At 34.7% G+C, this 20129-nt stretch overlaps 1 long non-coding RNA gene across 1 annotated transcript; it reads right to left on the reverse strand.

Annotated features, from left to right (window-relative positions):
• Nucleotides 1-219: 219 nt before the first annotated feature.
• LOC128086211 (uncharacterized) lies at nt 220-7486 on the reverse strand. Its single transcript, XR_008209290.1, has 3 exons — nt 7285-7486; nt 1522-1581; nt 220-1403 (listed from the first exon to the last, which is right to left on the reverse strand). It is a non-coding gene; the product is annotated as an uncharacterized LOC128086211 (long non-coding RNA).
• Nucleotides 7487-20129: the final 12643 nt, after the last annotated feature.

Below are 20129 nucleotides of genomic sequence, written 5' to 3' on the forward strand. Positions count from 1 at the left end.
AGAAAAGTGGGTCACATGGAAAAGAAGTCTCTACAGACATTAATTTATACTCTTAAAAGGAACATTCCTTTTAAAACAGTCATAATTGGAACCCATGAAAGTAGTTACAAGTAGGACTCACCACCGAAAAATTAAAACTGGAATGTGTCTTCTTTAGAGAGCAGAAATGCAAATAAAGGATTTACATAGATCTCCCATTTTTCTTCTTTGAAAATGTATATATATAAAGGAACAATATAGTAAGATTAGTATGAAATACATTATACAGCTGTCTGCTACAAGAGTCATATTGTGCTGCCCTACTTCACACTGACTACCCTAAGAGTAAAATGATGCTCAGTGCGAGCAGTGGATCCAGATTCTGGAAGGAATTAGTATGCATCTCTGTAAACTCAGCAGCATTCCAAATAAATCAATAAAGTGAACAGAGACAAAATTAAATCAGCCTTGTGTTTATTGGCATGTGTTGCATTTTGTATCATCTAAATCACAATATGCCATCGAGGTGTTGAATATCTGAGGCTCTCTGCCTTCACAAAGAGATACAGGTGCAAAATGCCACTGTAAATCCAGTTTTTAATGCCTTTACCATGATTACAGTATGTATTTGGATGCTATCAGAAATCTAGTGATTAGAGAGAGGTTTTAGGAAAATCAAACTTACTTTGATGCAGGACATTGTTTCAATAAATTCCTATGAAAGTATTTAGTACTTTGAAGTATAAAATAGTAAGTAGCTGAGAAATTTCTACGAGACCATATCCAATGACTGTAATGGACTTGTGTTTTGTAGTAATATAATGCTGAGGAATATCGCCAATTCCTCTACTGCACAATATTATGCATTTACTAAGTTTCATGAATATGAAGTGTGAAATAAGACAGAAAGCCTAGAGTATCCCCCCTTGCTCTGTATTATTCTGTGCTGATCTTTTGTGTTGATTATGTAATTGGAACAAGTGGAAAAGTATTTTCCATATTACATAGGCAAGATAATGACTTTTACAGGTATGAATGTACAGATAGGTAACGCTTAACATATCAGTAATACGTATCTTTAGCAATGTATAGCCTATGATTCTTAATATCTTCAAAGAACAAGAATCAAGAAATTTACCAATTTGTCTGGTAACAGTAGTATTGGCTGGTTGCATTTTGGATCTGGTAATAGTAATACTGGCAGCTGCTTACTGGAACTAAGAGAAAATTATTTTACATTTATTCATTTTCCTTCTGATGATGACTTCCCCAAATCTCACTTCAAGGAAATTATTTCTTCACCTAAAACAAAGCAGTGGGAATGCCTAAAACAAAGGTGTGGGAAGAAGTGAGATTAGAGCGTACTTCCTTCCACCTGCAGTCCTTTCCCAGTATTCATGATGAGCTGAGAGATGAGCAAGTATCTGTAGGTAAATACAGAGTAATGGAAAAATACGGTAAAGGAATGCATGAGTAAATATAAAATACAATAACACATTTTAAATGAAAATATAAATACATTTGATAATATTCAAGACTAACCTCAAGTAATGAGTAAGAAAGTGGAGGAAGGATTCCAGTTTGATAATTTTGGTCTTCATTCTGGAATTTAATAATGATCTCATTAATATTATCTCAAAAATTGTATCCCAAGATTATCATGTTAGTTGTTTTTTCATTTTAGCATTTTCTCTTTAGATGCTTTCAGAATGTTTTCAGACATTTCTGTTCTCCGGCTTGGATTTATCAAAACATTAAGCTCATACTTAGCATTGTTTCTGCAGCATAAGTAGCATGTTTATAAGTATGTATAAATATTTTTCGGAGTACGGTTGATTATAAGCATGTGAAATGATTTGATGAATTTGAAACAAAAACTAAAAAAACAATGTAAATTGACAAAATAAGCTGTTTCTTTTGGAATATTCTCAGATCAGAGTATTTGAACATGAATGAAATGTGTTTATATCATGAATTTTCATGATATAAAAATATATGAATTAGGATATGTTCCCTATGGATAGAGAATATTTAATTCCATATGCAGTATTGAATGTAGTTTCCTTTCCTGTTTCAACTTCAGAAACCTATAGGTAGTGTTCACATACAATCAAAAAATAAGAAAGAAATAGAGAGACTCCATTTTCCTTATCTGTTTAGATCTTGGCACATATTCTCTTCAATTGTGCCTCACCCTTCAGATAAGCTTGAAACCAAACTTCAGCCTTTCAGCACTATGCACACTTCACACATTCCTTCACTTCAGCAGTTAACTCTTGCCTCCTTGAACCAAACCAAAATACATACACAAAAGTCCTTCCATGTTCTCACTTCTAAAGATGCACTCTAGGTCAAGGTTACTTCAGAATGACTTAAATTTCTCTTCAGTTTTCCTTTTTCATAAATTATTTCCCTCCCTCTTTTGCCAGAGAGGCTTTGGAAATATTTGTGTGCATTTTGCACAATTCCCCTTTAATATTTTAGACTGCTAAATAAAATTCTGAAGAAATCATTTTTTCTTTTTCCTTTTCATTGAGTACTGGAAGTGACAAGGACTGTCTTGTGGAGTTGTGGAATCTGTGAGAGCAATAGTCTGATCTGAGAATACACCAAATAAAGCATCATCTTTACTGGAGACTTCCTCGCGTTGCCCTGACTAAGTACACTAGATTTTGCATCTAAGCAGTCTTAGATACAAAACAGCAAAGATTTTGGATGATGGGTTGAATATTAATTAAACAGCTTGTTATTGGGCACAAGTCTAGGAAATCTCCTTCCTCTGTTTCACCGTCTGTGCCCTCTTGAAAGGCCACTAGTGGTAGAATATTTAGTTCTATTAAATTTGCTGAGTATTCCAGTTCTTCTCTCTCTACATAATGCTTAGCATCCTGATTCATAGTCCAACAAAAAGTATTTTATATGCATTATTGTGTAAACCGCACAATGCATACAATTTATCGATGAAAAACTAGAGATTTATTGTTACAATCTTTCAGTCTTTGTCCAAATCTTAGAATCTTAGACTCATAGAAAAGATATTCAAGATCATCAAGTCCAATTGCAACCTAAGCATATTACCCTAACAACCCTCCACTAAATCATGTCCCTGAGCACCACATCCAAATGGTTTTTAAGCACATTCAGGGATGGTGACTCAACCACTTTCCCGGGGAGCCTACTCCAGTGTTTAACTACCTGTTCAGTAAAGAAGTTTTTCCTGATATCCAAAACTTATCCTAGTGCAACTTAAGGCCATTTCCCCTCATCCTGTCACCTGTCACCAATGAGAAAAGACTAACTCTGCTCTCGCTGTAAGCACCTTTCAGATATTGGAAGAGAGCAATAAGGACTCCCCTCAGCCTCCTTTTCCCCAGACTAAACAGCCCCAGTTTATTCAGTTGCTTCTCGCAGGGTATATTCTCCAAGCCTTGTGAAGCCTTCTTCACAAGGCTTGTTGCCCTTCTTTGGACTTGCTCCTACCCCTCAATGTCCTTTCTAAATTGAGCTGCCTAAACACAGTATTCAAGGTGAGGTCTCCCCTGTGCCAAGTACAGGGACAGGATTACTTCTCTGTCCTACTCCTGTTTGTATCCTCTTGTACCTTGTGAACACTTTTCACAAGAAGTGACTTTTACTATTCTGAGTATATACAATTGTATTTATAAAAAAACACATACACACACACACACTCAAAAAAAAGAAAGAAAGAAAACCTAGCCAATGTTTGATACGCATATGTATATACTACTTTCATAATATTCAAGATATATATTGTTCTTCTTGATCTTGGCTTCTGTTTAAAACTGTGGTAGTTTAAAATAGTTACAGTAGAGCTAATGCAAAAAGGCAAAAGTAAAAAACAAGGGCATCCACTCCTTTTTTTCCCCACATATATCAGCTTGTTGCTTGTAAGTTGCAAACATCACTTGCGTCTTTAAAGCCTATGATTCTTCTGCAGAGCCTTTCAAACTGTTATAAACTAGCTGAAATTTGCAGGACTAAGCAAAATTCACCTATATTCCTACTAAATTTCTATTTTTTATGGCTGAGCCAGAATTTAGAACTACCTGAAAATACCTCCTGAAATTCAGGTGACAGTTGCAGAGAGAAGGATTTTCTGATATTAAGAAAAAGAGCTGAGATTCTGGGTCTAAGATATGCCTCTTTTCTCAAGTGGCAAGGGATAGAATCCAAAGATTGGATATCAAGAAGATTTTCTTCACAGAGGTCATAACAGATTGTTATGTTTGCCCAAGGAGGTGCTGGAGTCCCCATCCCTGAAGGTATTTTAGAGATGTGTGAATGTGATGCTTAGGGACATGGTTTAGGAGTGGACTAGTGGTGTTAGATGACTGGTTGGACTTTATGGTCTTGGAGGTCTTTTCCAACCTGGTTGATTCTATGATTTGAGACATCTACCATGCTAGAGTATTCTAACATGGTGGAGCTCCTGTTGAGAACCCATTTCCTAACTAAAAGTTAGGAAAGCAGCTCTGTGATCTATGGGTAGGAAGAACATAAAACAGATTTACATTTTAATCTTGGAAACATGCACAGTGTTATAATAAGCAAACAATCTAATTCTTACATATGTTAAGTAAATAATGTGGACCAGACGAAAGGAGGTCTAGAAAAAACTTAATCAGGGATATGACAGTTCAGCCTCTCTGTAAGAGACAGTACTGAAGTACATTATCCCTTATTTTTTGTGCACATGGCCTGATGAAAGTAGTTTTATGTGAATCAGTACGCTTCTGTTTCAAAATAAAATTAATATTTTCATTTGTTATAAGCCACATATTTGTCAGTCTTGTTTTGAAATGCATAGATATGTCACTCATGCACCCTCTCAAAGTAAAAATGCCATTACATTACAGTGTTTCTATGCAGGAAATCCATAATCTAACTTTGCAGGAATTTTTATGCTCTTATGGAATTACTATCATTTTCTTGATACATTTGACTTCAAATTGTAACTTTTCTTCAGTGTGCTTTAAACTTCTCCTCATATACATTTGAGTGTTTTCATCTATCTTCCCTGATACCTGACTTGTAAGGTTATTTTATCCTGTTACCCTTATTTTTCTTCTTTGCATATGCATATGCTACTCCCCTCAACACAGAATAACTGTACTGAATGAAGAATAGACACCTTAATCCTGCTTGGAAAGATTTCCCCTTTAAACTTAAGTCCTGACCAGGCATGTGAAGTGTTTGGTGACCTTTTGAACCAGGCCAATCAGTCCATTGTAGTCTAAAGTAAGACTTCCTTTTCTTGGCAGGCAGCAAGGCAGAGTTTGTTCATGAGATCTTTGAAGTACATCTGAAGTCCTGAGCAAAATAACTGCTAAAGCATAATATGTTTAAAAATTATGTTCCGTAAAAGGCTTAATGAGTAAGACTCCAAACATGGATGTGTATTTCCATTAGATTTGATTCTCCATGTTAAATTCAGAAGTAAAATGTTGATAACTTTATAGGTCTATTTTGAATAGGATCAGTGTAAGAGTCAATGTCATTCTTGTGTCAATATGTAAAACACAAACAAAATTTAACTCCTCAAAAGGTCTTAGTAGGAAGAGATTTGGGTTGCTTAAGAATTGTTAATGTTAATAAGCCCATTGCTTTCAATGCCTTTCATTAATACAACAGAGGTCTTAATATCCTGGGAGACAAAAAGGAATAATTATCTGTGAGATCTGTTTCATACTAACTAATATAACTGTTCCTCTGCTTTTTTTTTTGGAAGAAGGTAGGAAAACGGAATTAAATATTTTAACTTTCACTGGGAATGTTGTCTATATTGTAAAAATGATTTCAAATAGTCACCACCTTCAAAAAAGAAATGATCTGGGAAAGAAATGCAAAATACTAATTTATATGAACAAATTGCTAGAAAGAGTCTAATAGTTTTCATTATCTCTTCATGCACTTTTAAGTTCTGGTGCTCAGAATGTTTTTTGTGAAACAAAAAAGCAAGAGCACAGAATCAGTTATTTGCAATATTTTTAGAAAATCGTCATAACTTACTACCTTGCTTAAAAACATTCAGTGCAACAAAACACAAATATGATTAACAAAACTAAAATGGTGAAGCTTAAAAAAATAGCTTTGTACCAATTCAATATAACTACAGTTGGTGTACAAGAATGTATTTTAAGGATATATGATCTTGTCTAAATGGGCAGTTCGCAATATAAGGATGGGACAAAACAGTTGTGGGTTTTCTGTCTCTGATTCACAGCTCTTATTCAATTCTCCTTTTCTTCTCTCCTAGATCTCCTTCTCTCTGATGATGAATTTACAGTCTAAAGCTCTCCTACTTCCTGTTGAATGTCATTCTACAGATAGTTCTTGCTATTTGATCATTTGATTTATTTCCTTTGCCTAAAAAGGATTTCTATCAGTAGCTCAAGTTATACTGCAAAAGGGAGGAACTATACATAGAAAAGAAAGACTAAAAACATGCCAAGACAGTACAGAGCCTGTGTTAGTTCTCTGTGTTAGTTGTAAATACTTAGGATCCAATGTGGTGTGTGCAACCTAATGAAAAATAAAGGAGTTCTTTCTGTGTAGGTGCCCAGATGCTGCTCTGGGCTTGTAGTGAATGATATTGCATAACATTATTCAAAATCAAAACTATTGATTTTTGTGATATAGCAATGTGTGACTTCGTGTTTCACACCAGATAGTCTGAAGATGGTGTTCTTCTGTCATCCTACATGAAACTTTTAAAACTGAGCATACCTGCTAAACTACTTGATTACTCAGGTCTGTTCATCTCTGGGATAATGCACAATGGCATTATGGCAAAGATTATTTTAACCTCTTATTTCTATGAACTAACATGAGAAGCCTATCATGTTATACCAGATGTATGGAATATTCGGTCATGTTTTTTGATGGACAGGAGGACCAAAGAAGGGGAAATGGAAATGGAGTTAAACAGCCATTCCATATAGAATACAATTATCTGATTTTCTGTAAATCAGTATTTTCCTATAAACTTTTCATGTTTGTGGCTATAAAGATATGTTTTTCATACAATAACACATTTTATAATAATAATGAGATCCTCAGATCATTTTCCTCCCTATTATTGGATAGCACTTCCAGCACTTTACAAGCACAGTTGGCTACCCAAGGTCCCTGATGCCAAGTTGTGGAGGATATTCTGGTAGCAGTGACAAATAGCTTGCTGGTGGGTTGTGCAGAATGTTGTTCTGGCAGCAATGAAATTGTCTATGTGTCTGTCACTTGGTTAAGCTATTTCTCCGCCTTTGGAGAACTTAGCTTTAAACTTACATGTTTCTGATGAATTAGTAGGTTTGACAGCAAGGTTCTTAGCAGACCCCTCACAAGTGTTACATGTGAGTACCTATACGATGAAAGAGAAAAAAAATCTTCACAGTGCCATACTTGTTTTCCATACAAACCTACATGCTGCCATTACAGCCACCCACATACCGTTTGACAAGTCACTTATGCATCAGGCATCTTAATGAATCAGGACTAAACAACACAGTGTCCCTGTGTAAAGCCACATATTTTCAATGTTATTCTGACTTTATGTCTTTCCGTTGAAAAATTTGGTTCAGCTGTGTGATGTGTAAACAAGAATTCTGGGACAAGCTCTGTTTTTATTCTTTCTCATATTGACAGCATTTTGTCCTATTGATTACATTTTAAAAACGTGATTAGTAAAATCTGATTATTGTAGAAGAACACAGCAAATCTTACTGGATAAATTAGCTTGTAGGCATATGCAGGCAATTTATACAGTGCCTTTTGATGTCCTAATAAGTATATACTACACAATTTATGAGTAAAATAAGAAGCTGTCACTGCTAGGTTAAAAAATAAATACTCTTCCTATTGGTACTTCTGAGTTTATAATTAATGGTGCATATGAAATTTAATTTTATATATATATATATATATATGATTTATAGTATTTTGAAACAGGAAACAAAAGCAACAATATTTGTATAAAAATGCAAGAATAATTTAAAATTCTTTTGAACAATAGCAGGTCTACTATATAGAAACTCTAATGAATGAAATAAATCTAGATGAAGTAAAAGGAAGTAAATGCTATTTTCATGCAAGTCAATATACAATGGCAATGTTTTAAAAGGGCCTAGCACACTCTTAATCTTATAAAGGAAATAAATGTTTATTTTTCTTTTTTCTGTGTATATAGATGTATTTGCTGATTTGAGTATTCATATTGGCAGAGTGAGTTAAATGGACTCTGAAACAATATTGCATTATTTTAGTGCATTAAGTCACTGTATTGGTCTTGCATTTACAAAAATCTTTCTAATACATTTTTCCAAACTCTCTAAATGAAAAAAAAATTCTACTGCTGTTAACTAGAAAAATAATTTCCAAAATCTACATGTAAGAACTTAGAATAAATGCTGAAAAGTATTTTAACATCTTAAATTAATGGTTGAGAGAGGAAATTTCAGCTAAAAGTGATGTTTGAGCTAGTTTGTTTTCATTATGACTGGTGCTAGTACTTAAGTCAGCCTTCTAGACTACATGGGTATTACTAAACTAAACTCATCAAATTTACAACTATATCTTTGCCAGAAACATTTTTGAAAGGAGCCGACAACAGAGATTTTCTAGCTTTCATCACTTAGAAGCACTGAGTGAGGCTATTGATCCTAAAATTGCTGGGATTTTCTAAGTAGACTGCTTGTTTGTTCTGTGCTGTTGTCACTGAAGTGGTTAAAGCTTTGTTTGTTTGTTTTGGTTCTGAATGGCTCTTAATGGATTAAGCTTTCCAGCTTTCACCAAAGCTGAAACTGTTTATTAAAGTATCAAGATATAAACTAACCTCTAAGAATTTTAACTAACTATATAAAGCCATACTGTCCTAATGACCTATCCATGTGGATTCTTTAGAGGGCTTTGATGTGTTTGTTTTTGCAACTCTTACCATGCCGAATTACTTTAGTTATTTTGGGGAAAATGTTTATCTGAGACTGGACATTGTAATGAAATGCTTTTCCTCACAGATTCTATGTGGATTCTGTAACTGCATTATCAAATCATCATCATGTGTACTGTAATGAAATATTTTTAGTGTTTTATATGTGCTAAATGTTTTGGTATTTATGTTATTTATTCTACAAGTGACCAAAATAAGACTTTGATGGTAATTGACCCAACATACAAGTCCTTTCTTTCTAAACAGTCAAAACCAAAAAGCCTCAGTAAACACAGACAGGGACACTTCAGAGCTAAGTAGAAAGTAAGGAAAAATGAAAATTTGCTTATGCTTTTCTTTCTAGTTGGAAACAGCTGGCCCCAGAAGATATCCCCAGCAGTATTCTGTGCAAATGGGCTGCCATTAGGCTTCTTCACTTCTTCACTATTGACTATTGTACAGTACATGTTATGTGGAGTCTGAAAAGAGACCAAAATAAAGGTGTATAATGAGGAATCAATACATCTCTTATTAAACACTTGTATAGCTATTCAGTTCCTGCTAGTGGTAGTTTTATACAAGACAACATCCAGATATGCAGCACTTTAAAATGTCAGCACAAGGTGGATTTGCAAAGATTGTGCCCAGGTAAGAATATGTTTATATGGGAAAAGTTGTTGGATATACACTATTCAATGAGATTATCATTATTTTTAATAGTATTTCACCACACTTGATAGATATTTCCAATATCTTCTGTGAATACTTTCGCATTTGCACAACTTTTAATATGTGTACCTTTATATTCATATCCACATCACTGAATGAATGTATCCAACTTCTTTTTCTCTTCTTTATTTAGTTGTTCCTTGACAACTGGAGCTTTAGAGTTCTATCAATAAATAGTTTATACATATATTTGGAAGAACTACGGTTTTTTATATATGCACATTGCACAAAAACCTTGGAATTGTCAAGAATCACTCAAATGTCTCATTATTATCAACTGTCAATTGAGTTCAAAAAGAAAAACGTGGAAGACTGGCATAGGCAAAAGTTCTTTTGAATGAGACTATATTTGAAGACTTACTGATTTCATTGTAGGCAAATGATGTTATGACGCCTCTTATTTTAATATTCATTGTAGTATGGTCATAGCTGAAATACTGTAATATTTCAGATCGTAATGTTAAGAGATGCTGGTTGAGTAGAGTAGTAGAGTGATGTTGTATAATTACTTATTTTTTTGCTTGTATAGTAATTCAGGAAGAAAAAAATAATTATTCCTGAACATTTTAACAGAGGCAACATCATAAAACCTCTCATTCCAAACTTGTTAAAAACTTTTGAAACATTAAAGGCAGTTTTTCTTCATTTTATTTTTTATTTGTTTTATAAGAAATATTAACAGCATTAGGATCTGCCATCATTTCTGTGTGCAACTACTGTCAAAAGACCATTTATTACAGATAAATCATTACAAACCCTCTAGAGGGAAAGTCTGAAACAGAACAAGATGTAATCCATATGATCTATTGTACAGAAAATACACAATCTGAAATCTCTGAGTCAGGAAACTTGAGGAAAAAAACAGGCTTAGAACCTGGGAGCTCTTACAAACTCATATTCTAAGTGAACCATCAGATGATGCATGTTACACTGAATGAGTTGCATATCCGTAAGTGACACAAGGAATAGGAGAAAATAATAATGAATAGAAACCTAAAGTTTTGCAGATGTTATTATCAAAACAAGTGATTTGCCGTGTGAAAAAGAACTTGAGTACAGTTATAGGACTGTGCCACTAGAGAATCATATTTTATGATTTCATTTTCTTCCTATCACACAAACTTACTGTTTTTAAGAACCTTTAATACTAAGAAAAATGTGCAACAACCTTTCTAAAAATAGTCCTATAATTTTTTTTTACATCATTCTAATCTATTATCAGAGAATATATATATCTATATATCAGAGAATATATCAGAGAATAAGCAGTTTTATTAATTTTATTCCATTAATCTCCAGGAAGATGTAGAAAATACTGTGTTAATGTTATCAGAGATGGTGAGAATTTTTGAAGCAGCTATGTATATTTATTATTTTTTTTTATTTTTTATTTTTTTGGCTACAGCATTAGTTACAAGCTTTTGTTCGGCTTATGTTCAAAGTACTCTTGGAGAGTAAATGTTGTAAAATGAAAGAATGAGAAAGGGAATAGAAGTATGGTCTGTAGTACAAGCAAAATGTTAAAAATATACATTTATCTTTCTCTTGTTTCACAGTATCACAGAATAACATAATGTTTGAGGTTGGAAAGGACCTCTGGAGACCTTAAACTCCACCAGCCTTTTATTTGAACTTTTTTTTTTTTTTTTTTTTTATTTGATACTGTCTTCTGAACTTTTTCACTGTATTTGTGCAGGTGATATTGCAAGCACTGTCCTTACACAGTTCTGATCTTGTGCTTTTCTGATCTACATTACTGCTTGATCTGCAATTCTCTGCCACTTATTTAAACTTGCAAGACAGAAGTCCAAGGCTTTTGAAAACCAAGGAAAGAAGTTGATGTTTGAGGTATGCTGGGGAGTATAATCCTGGTTTTCTCTTCTAATTATTCTAATTAGAAAATGTTGCATTATATATTGAACGTGAAGTGTTCCCTGTTCCCTTAATCTAACGTTCATATTTTGGGGGGAAAAAAAGACGAAAATAAGCCTTTCTTGAAAGACTTACGTAGAGTGGAATATGTACTAAAGTGGATTTCTATTTGGCAGATAAGCAGAGAATCTCTTCTTCAAGGCTTTGTAACGCATAAATGACATTCAGTCAGATATTTGTGTTCCCACGCTGATTGATGTTCCCATTAGCTATATTCATGTTACATCTTCCATATTGCTTAGAAAATATCCCTTATACACTGCTAGGCTTCTTTGTTCTGTTTAATTTTTCTGCCTAGCATATTGCAATTGGTAGAGTTTTCTTAAGATCATGAAAGTAGTAGAAACAACTGCTTAGTTTTCTGTCCTTGTTTAGGACATGCAAAGATAGAAATATTTCCCTAGCAAATAAGAGGTGTAGCAATCTTGGTTATATAGTATTCAATTTACTGAGACAAATTTCCTGTTTTTCTTATTAAGGACATGGAAAATTCCTAAAGAATAACTGTTTTGTTTTCTTAGATGTAGGATTTTGTTTTGTTTTGTTTTGTTTCTGATAGGATGTTTTTCCTGTGCTCATCAGACTTAGTTAGGACATGGGAGAGAGCATAGGAGAGAGAAACAGACACAATATGGTGTAGTTTGAACCAGCAGGTAGCTAACAAGCACTGCACAGTTGTTTGCTCACTCCTCCACCTCCCAGTGGGATGGGGGAAAGGACCAGAAAAAAAAAGTAGAAAAAAGCACAAGTAGTGGGCTGAGATAAAAACTATTTACTAAGACAGAAAAGGAAGAGGAAAAAAAGGATAACAGATATTATATACATATATATGGTATGTATATATATGTAATATATATACACACACACTCACAAAAAAAAAAAAAAAAAAAAAAAAACAACAACAAACAGATGATGCACAAGCAGTTGCTCACTACCTGTCGACTGATGGCCATCCAGTCCCCAAGCAGCAGCTACTCCCCTGGCCAACCATTTTCAAGTTTTTTTCACATTATGTCATATGATATGGAATATCCCTTTCACCAGTTTAGGTCACCTGTCCTGTTTTGTCCTCTTCCACCTCCTCATGCCACCCTCAGCCTGCCTCATTGGAAGACAGTACGAGAAGCTGAGAAACTGAAATGTCTTTGGCTTTCTACTGCACTGTTCAGCAGCAATTAAAACATTGGTGTGTTATCAACATTGTTTTTCTCTTAAAGCTAAAATATAGTTTTATACCAGACACTATGGATGAAAAATCAACTACATTCCAGCTGAAACCAGGACAAGAAAAATGAAAGGCTATTTCATTGCATATGTGCTAGATGATTTTTTAGGTTCCTTCCAACCCAAGCCATTCTAGGTAAGAAATTGGAGTGTGAGTGCAACAGAGCAAACACCGTAAATTTACATAAAGCCCTTTCTTTTCATCATGTAGCTTTAACTGCAGCACCATGTTCATGCATGGTTGTAAAAGAGGATGCAGCTGAAGCTATATAAATCTGCATCTTTATGGTTTTGGCCATTGATATTTACATGGAGGCAGGACCTCAAGTTGTTACCTAGGCACTGGAGGGAGAAGAGCATTCACACTACCCAGCTCATGATGTTAGCATGCTACTGATCAGATTCCCAACATAGTCAAAGGAGTGTTACAAACTTCTTCAGAGGATGTTTCAGGATATATAAGTTAGACTGCTTCTCTGAATCACCATGAAGAATTCATCACCATTACCTCCCACTCTCCATTTCTATCCAAGGATTTCAGGAAGAGATAAAAAAAGCTAAACATAATTTCCCAAATACTAGCATAGTGTGTAGTGTAAACATTGTGAAAGGATCATCCTATCATCCCAGGGACCAGGAGTTTATTATTATTACTGTATTTCCTTAGTAATTCCTATTCACAGAATCACTATTCCTTATATCTAAAGAATTGTGAAGAAATTAAAAATCCTTACTCAACTGGTTTCCATGCTCATCCAAAATACTGTGCTATTCCTAAATAAATCCATAGGTTAGTCATACCAGCAGTCAACACACAGATGCAATTCCAACATTATTTCATGGTGAGAGACAGGGGCATCAAACTTTCTGATGCATAATCAAAAGCCTCTTAGAAGACAAATAAAAGTGAAGTGACTTCTGGAAACAATTGGCTTCCTGGTCTTTCTCCAAATGCAGAAATTAAAATTAGGTAAAGGGAAAAAAAATTATTATTCTCATCATCCTCCTGTTCATGTATTTCTTCTGTTTATTGATAAAATGCTAGGTAACTCTGAAGGCATGTCTTATCCATCCCTTCTTTACTCCAGTTCTGATCAATACATCTTAATATTTTTACTAAGATTGCATGGGAGAATTGGGTTTCATGTTTAGCTACCAGTGCAGCTTGTACATATGAGAGGAAGCAAAGCTATATACTGTGATTAGTAGCTAAATATATCAGAAATATTCATGAATACATTTTCTCTACTAAACCAATTAGTGTGGATCCCAACATAGGGGAAGAACTAAATAGCAAAACATAGGAAACACAATGAGGAAGATTTATCTTTTAGATTCAAAATCAGAAACATAATTATTTTTCATGTTTATATAGAGTTGACTTACTAGTGAAGATGTAATTAGTAAATTTTATGAGATTCAGGTTACTAATTAAGAATTTTTGTGGATTAATTGTGAAAATGTCTGTGAGAATTTTGATTGCAGTGCGAGTTGATCGTGGTAGCAGTCCAAGCCTGTACATTTATACCTGTTCATTTATTTGCCAGTTTTCTGAAGAAACTAATAAAAATTAACCTCTCAAAAATACGCTTTTATGAACATTATTCTCCTAGTTTAAAAAAAACTATCATTGATGCTTGTCCAAATTTTCTTTAGTATGCTACCCCCAACAGATCAAACACATCTTTAATTGCTTCACTCTATTTCAATATATATATTTCTTTACAAATTGCTATTCCCCTGTGACTTTGGACATTTCTGGCTCATGTCTGAGGTTCTAGAGTACATGCAAGCTTGTAGTTGCCTTTTAATTTTGTCGCCTTAAGCCTTTGACCAAATGTAGTGTTTGGTGTTCACTAGATTGAGATTAAATGGAACAAGCACTTGTACATAATACCGGACCCTGACCTTAAATCTGTAAAATTTGAAAAATGAAAAAATGAATTGGCTACTGGCTATCACACTGTTATGACCAGACAGTTCTCCTGAGTAGAATGGGCAGCAAAAAAGTAACACAGTTTATAAGCACTCAGGTCTGATAGCTTTTGTTTTTTTCAATGTTTTTCCTTTTGTATTTTTATTTTTAATTTTATTCAAGCAGGTTATTTCTTTGACTTTCAATCAGGTTTTGATTACATACATTTGATTACATACATTGAATCTCACAAAATAATTACAGGTCACTGTAGGCACTTCAATTTTGTTCTTCAACATGAAGGGTAGGACTTGTTTCTGCTGAGTTTTTCCCCCTCCCATTCTCACCCTCCCCAAGTATTTTCACAGCAAAGTAAAAAGACAAGGCTATAATATAAAATGAAAATAGAAATGATATAAGGTTTGCATTTTATTGCTGTATTTGAGTACATTTCAAATGAATGTTTGTTAAACAGGGGGAAAAATCAGACTAGCATTGTCACGATTCTAAGAGAATTGGGTGATGCAGGAACAGGAAGAATCTGAGTAGCTTGCATTTAATTAGCACTTACTGGTTCAAAATAAATTAGACAGATTTGTCTTGTTTTATGAGCAAGATCCTGTTTTTCTATTTCATTTTCTTTGTGCTTTTGGTAAGGACAGATCTGGCTCTTTGGATACTAAATAGGCAACTAATTCAATTGGTGCTTTCTCCTAGGGTCTGCTTGCAAACCAGTGCCAGGCTCACAGGCTCTTTGTGTACTGCCCTCCCTGCATGAGTCTGTGCTCCCCTGGCTAGTCAGTTTTTTTGTCTCTGATGGTTAATAAGCTTTGAGCCCAGTAGTCAAATGTGGTGGGAACGGGGACAAGACGAGGGTCCTTAGTGAAGGTGTTTGTTGTTAAATAGAACAATTCAGCTGTCTCTTTAGAAAACTTGACAAAAGGAAATGCTCCCTGCTGAAAATTTTCTTAGCCTGTTGCACAAAAGATGAAGTTTGTTTAAGAAATTGCTGCTAAAGAAAGCGTCAACCCATTAAGGTAATTATATGGAACCTGTGCCGTATAACAGCTTAATTGATGTTAATGTTTGTCTAATTGGTGATTGGGAGAGTGCAAAGGACTAAAGGTCTTCATAGCACTTTCAGTCATGGCTCTGAAAGGGGTTCTTCTGGTTTTCACAGTTATAACAATGCCTGCGCGTCTTTCTCAGATTACGCCTTGTTTTCAACCCCTTACAGCATTCTGCTCCACTACTTAAAGCATAAAATAAGGGTGAAGAGCCATTGTCTAATGCAGCCTTTTTCAAAGAGTGTTTCTGACAGGGATTGTTCTAGGAATCAGGCAGGAGAGAGGGGAGTGCGAGAGGTGAAAGCCACTATCACCCACTTGTGTCACATCCCCAATGAGCAGCAAGAGCCGCCTAATTGCTGCGTGGTTGTTGTTGTTGTTGTTGTTTTTTCCTCTCTCTCTCTCTCTGTCATCTTTTTTTTTTTTTTTTTTTTTTTTCAACTTCCAAATGCCTGTTCTCTTAAAGATCCTTGCACCAGTGCCACATGTTCCTGTGGAATCTATCAAACAAAGCAAAACAAAAAACCCACCCCGACCTTTCCTGACATTTTTAAAAAACTACGCATAAAAAGAACTGTTAGGGAAGCATTTAAGCCAACGAAAAACCATTCCTCTCCCATAAAACAAACAAACAAAACAAAAAAACAACAACTACAACAAAAACACTGGAACTCTATTGCAGAGTATGTGTTTTTCAGCTTGCATACAGAAGTATGATCTCGTATGATGTAAAAAAAGATAAAGGGTAGGTGTAAGCTACCTTTTAAAAGATAAGTCTTGTATTCCACTTCCTCTACCCTGTTGTTGCAAAAAGAAGACATGCTAACAAGCCAGTGGCAGTTCCTGTTCTGGAGTTCAAAAGCTTTCTGCATTTTGCCTGTTCAGATGAAATGAAAAAGTGAAGCCCCCGGTAAACTCCTTTCTCTGTGTTTTTCTTGTGTTTGCATACGCATACACACAATAACTTTCTTTCTTTCTTTCTCCCCCAGAGTTACAGACCCAGGCTTTCTCGTTTTAATATTTAACATTCCTACATTCTAAGGGAGTGCTATTTTCCCATTCTCTCTCCCTTTGTAAACAGAATCACTCAGATTATATTCATCCACTGTCCTAATGAGGAAATGACGACTTTTATCAACCTTATTAAACGTACTCCCAGAAGATATCCATTTTAATAAGAGGCCAATTACTAAGTGTGTCTTCAGTTAGACGGAACGTAGCTTTTACCTTGTTCTCTGGCTTTCTGTGTCTCTAATTAATTGAATCTTGAAATCGTTGGACTTTCAGCTTAAGAGAAGACTGAAGAAGGGAACTTAACAACACTGCCTATTCCTTTATGTCTATAAAGGGCTATAAAAAAAAAAAAAACCAAAAAAACCCAACACCTGTAATGCTAAAAGACTCGAGCTTTTGTCTGTTTCTAATATTACTTTTCTGCCTAATTGCCATCACTGCCACGTACATTAGGCCCTTTTTCAGCAGGGTTAAAACAGGGCCAGTGATGAATGGAAAACTGATTGTACTGCTGTCAAACTTGAATGTGAGGCTTATTCTGGAGATAGAAGTATGAGGAAAAGGACAGAGAATTGCACTTCATTAAAGCTCTACCAAGCTGATTGGAGTGGAGGAGGTAATTGAGATTTAAAGTGGCATTCCCATCACACTGTCCCTTTTTCAACTTAACAACTGTCATTCAAGCCACATAGGGCAACAATTGGCCAGATTTCCCAGCTCTTCTGAGTAATAAAACAGACACTCACCTTCTGGCTATTCGTTTTACTTACTTTGTTCTAATTTCCAATTCATGTGTCATTAGTGAACGAAGATTGACAAGAAATAGCTTTGACCTCACAGATTTGACCTTCAACCTCAGAGACCCAACTCTAGACTGAACATAGGTTGGAATATGCTAAGAAACACCTTTCCTTTGCACAAGAATGAATGGCAGTTTTTTTCATCATTGTACCACCCCCTGCTTGCCACTACATTTAGACTATGAGACATGTCAACTGCCTGTCACAATTACAATAGACACAGCAAACCAGAATTTTACCCAAATCCAAGGGGAACTTCCTGAACAAAGAGTAAATTTTACTGCACAGATTTTGGAGACCTCCAATTTGTGTAGGCATAATGAATGTAGCCTACAGACAAATAGGTAGTTGTTAATTATCCCAGCAATTTCTTTTTTTTAATGTGCTAACAACACAGTGTGCTAAGCCTTCATATCTTACACTGTTACCTGATGATCTCATCACATTTGAAAAGATGGTAGTCAGGAGGAAGGCATAATTATTGCAAGTGTTCATGATAAGTTACAACAGAATTGTCCTTATTTTTTATCATTTTATAATGTGTGTCAGAATAAAAAGAGTCACATTCTTCTACATCTTTTGCAATAGGCTGAAGTTTCCTACCAATATAGTACCCCTTTATGTGTAACTTAATATTTTTATTTTTTTCAGGCAATTATCCTAAGTCTTGTGTACACTAATTTAGTGTCATATTACTTATCAGAGCATTTCGTGGATAAATAATAACCACAGGGCAAGACCTATGACCTTAATAAGAACCTTCAAGGAATTTTAGAGTAATTTGTGCCTCTTGCACAGTGATCTTTTAGAGCTCTACTGTTCTGAACAGAAACTTGATCCCAGTAAGTCTATTGTATTTAGAACATTGTTTTTATTCCTTCATATTTAGTGAATAAATATTTGGATGGTCTTGGTATTAAGCACAAATAAACACAATAATTGAATACACTGAGACATTGTCAGATGTTTAAGAAGTTGATTGAGGATTTTTTTTCTTGTTTGTTTGTTTTGTTTCATTTTTTCCAGGTGAAACATTTTGAAAACACAGGCAGTTTTCCTTACTGCATTGACTTCTCTTTAATGAGAAGTCTCTTTTCTCCTTTTTCCCCCCATGTAGTATTCATTCTTCTATGCATAAAGGAAAACAACATGGGCAGGTTAACTGGATTGACTTCACTCGAATGTGAGACACAGTCATTTTGTTTTCTTCTGTAATATTCTTTCTTCTATTATAAAATATATTTGCATAGCTCATTGTGCTGCTCTGTGTTTTCTGAATTCCCCATTCACATTGCTGAAGAAAAAAAAGAATAAAATACACTCTATTTTCTAACAGAAGGAGGTATAAACTTTTGTGAAGTCTCACAGTTGTCACCACGTCTTTTATAAATACTGTTACAATCCTTTACCTTCCTAAAATTTAAATACAATTCAAAGAGCTGGCTTCTATTGAAAGGATACTATTAGCATATAAATAAAACAGAATCATTTTGTAAAAGTACACATATCCAGAATATGACATGGTAAAGAATTTACTTGTAATTACAAAACCCGTGAACTCTACTGAGTGTACAGTAGTGGTCTTTATTGAAACCATGTTACAACTGTGTAAGAAACACTCTTTTGTGCTGATGAAAATAATTACTTTACCATCACTCTGCTTTGTTTATCAACTTAATTATTACACAGTTAAAATATTACTCTGCATTAGTTAGAACAGAGTACATTCCTTTTATATAGTTTCCTTTTCCCAGGGGCAAATTTTAATGCCCTGGAAGGTCAACAGAGGTCAGGACTTCTTGGCCATATCTCAACGGTGCATTTTGGGTCATCAAAAGAAATAAGCCTCTGACCACTGGTAGCTGCTGTAGGGGTTTCTTTTATCCTGCACCTGTGACAATTACCCTGTGTTAGTGAAGCTAACAGGAGTCAGGTTGTAGGTTAAGGGTCAGGGCACTGTCAAGAGGAAGTTATTCTTCAGTCCACTAAATCTGTTATCATTTTCATCTAATGTGACATCCATCTGTCAATCAGGGAATTTAGGCAATTGTCTTATTCTAAGTGCTGCACTTTATGCCTCAACCAGCTCACATTTTACAGCTTTTCCTATAATTACGTTTTTCTACCGCTGAAAACCCATCTACAAAATAAACAGGGAAAGTCTTAATCATTTTGAAGATCCAGGCTTTTTATGCTGAAAAATTTTTCAGTTACAAAATCGAGTGATTTCCTGCAAAATTTTATATTCATTTAATTTTCACTAGTATGGCTTTTTAACATGTTAAAAGGGAATAAAACTCCTGTAACTACATGGATATTAAAATAAGTTTTTATGTTAAACTCCAAATGCGTGCCAGCCAAAAGGGGTATGCATCGTACTCTTTAAATGCTGTATGTGGACGAGTTTTTACAGTGAACTTTTGTGTAATTAAAAGCTAGCATGCAGATGAATTGACTATAAATGAGCAAAGACTGAGCAACTCCATGTATAGCGCCATGGAATGGGGTTCCAAACTCCACTAATTCTA

Source organism: Tympanuchus pallidicinctus, unplaced genomic scaffold (genome assembly GCF_026119805.1).
Source record: "Tympanuchus pallidicinctus isolate F22 unplaced genomic scaffold, pur_lepc_1.0 scaffold3, whole genome shotgun sequence".
Classification (NCBI taxonomy): domain Eukaryota; kingdom Metazoa; phylum Chordata; class Aves; order Galliformes; family Phasianidae; genus Tympanuchus; species Tympanuchus pallidicinctus.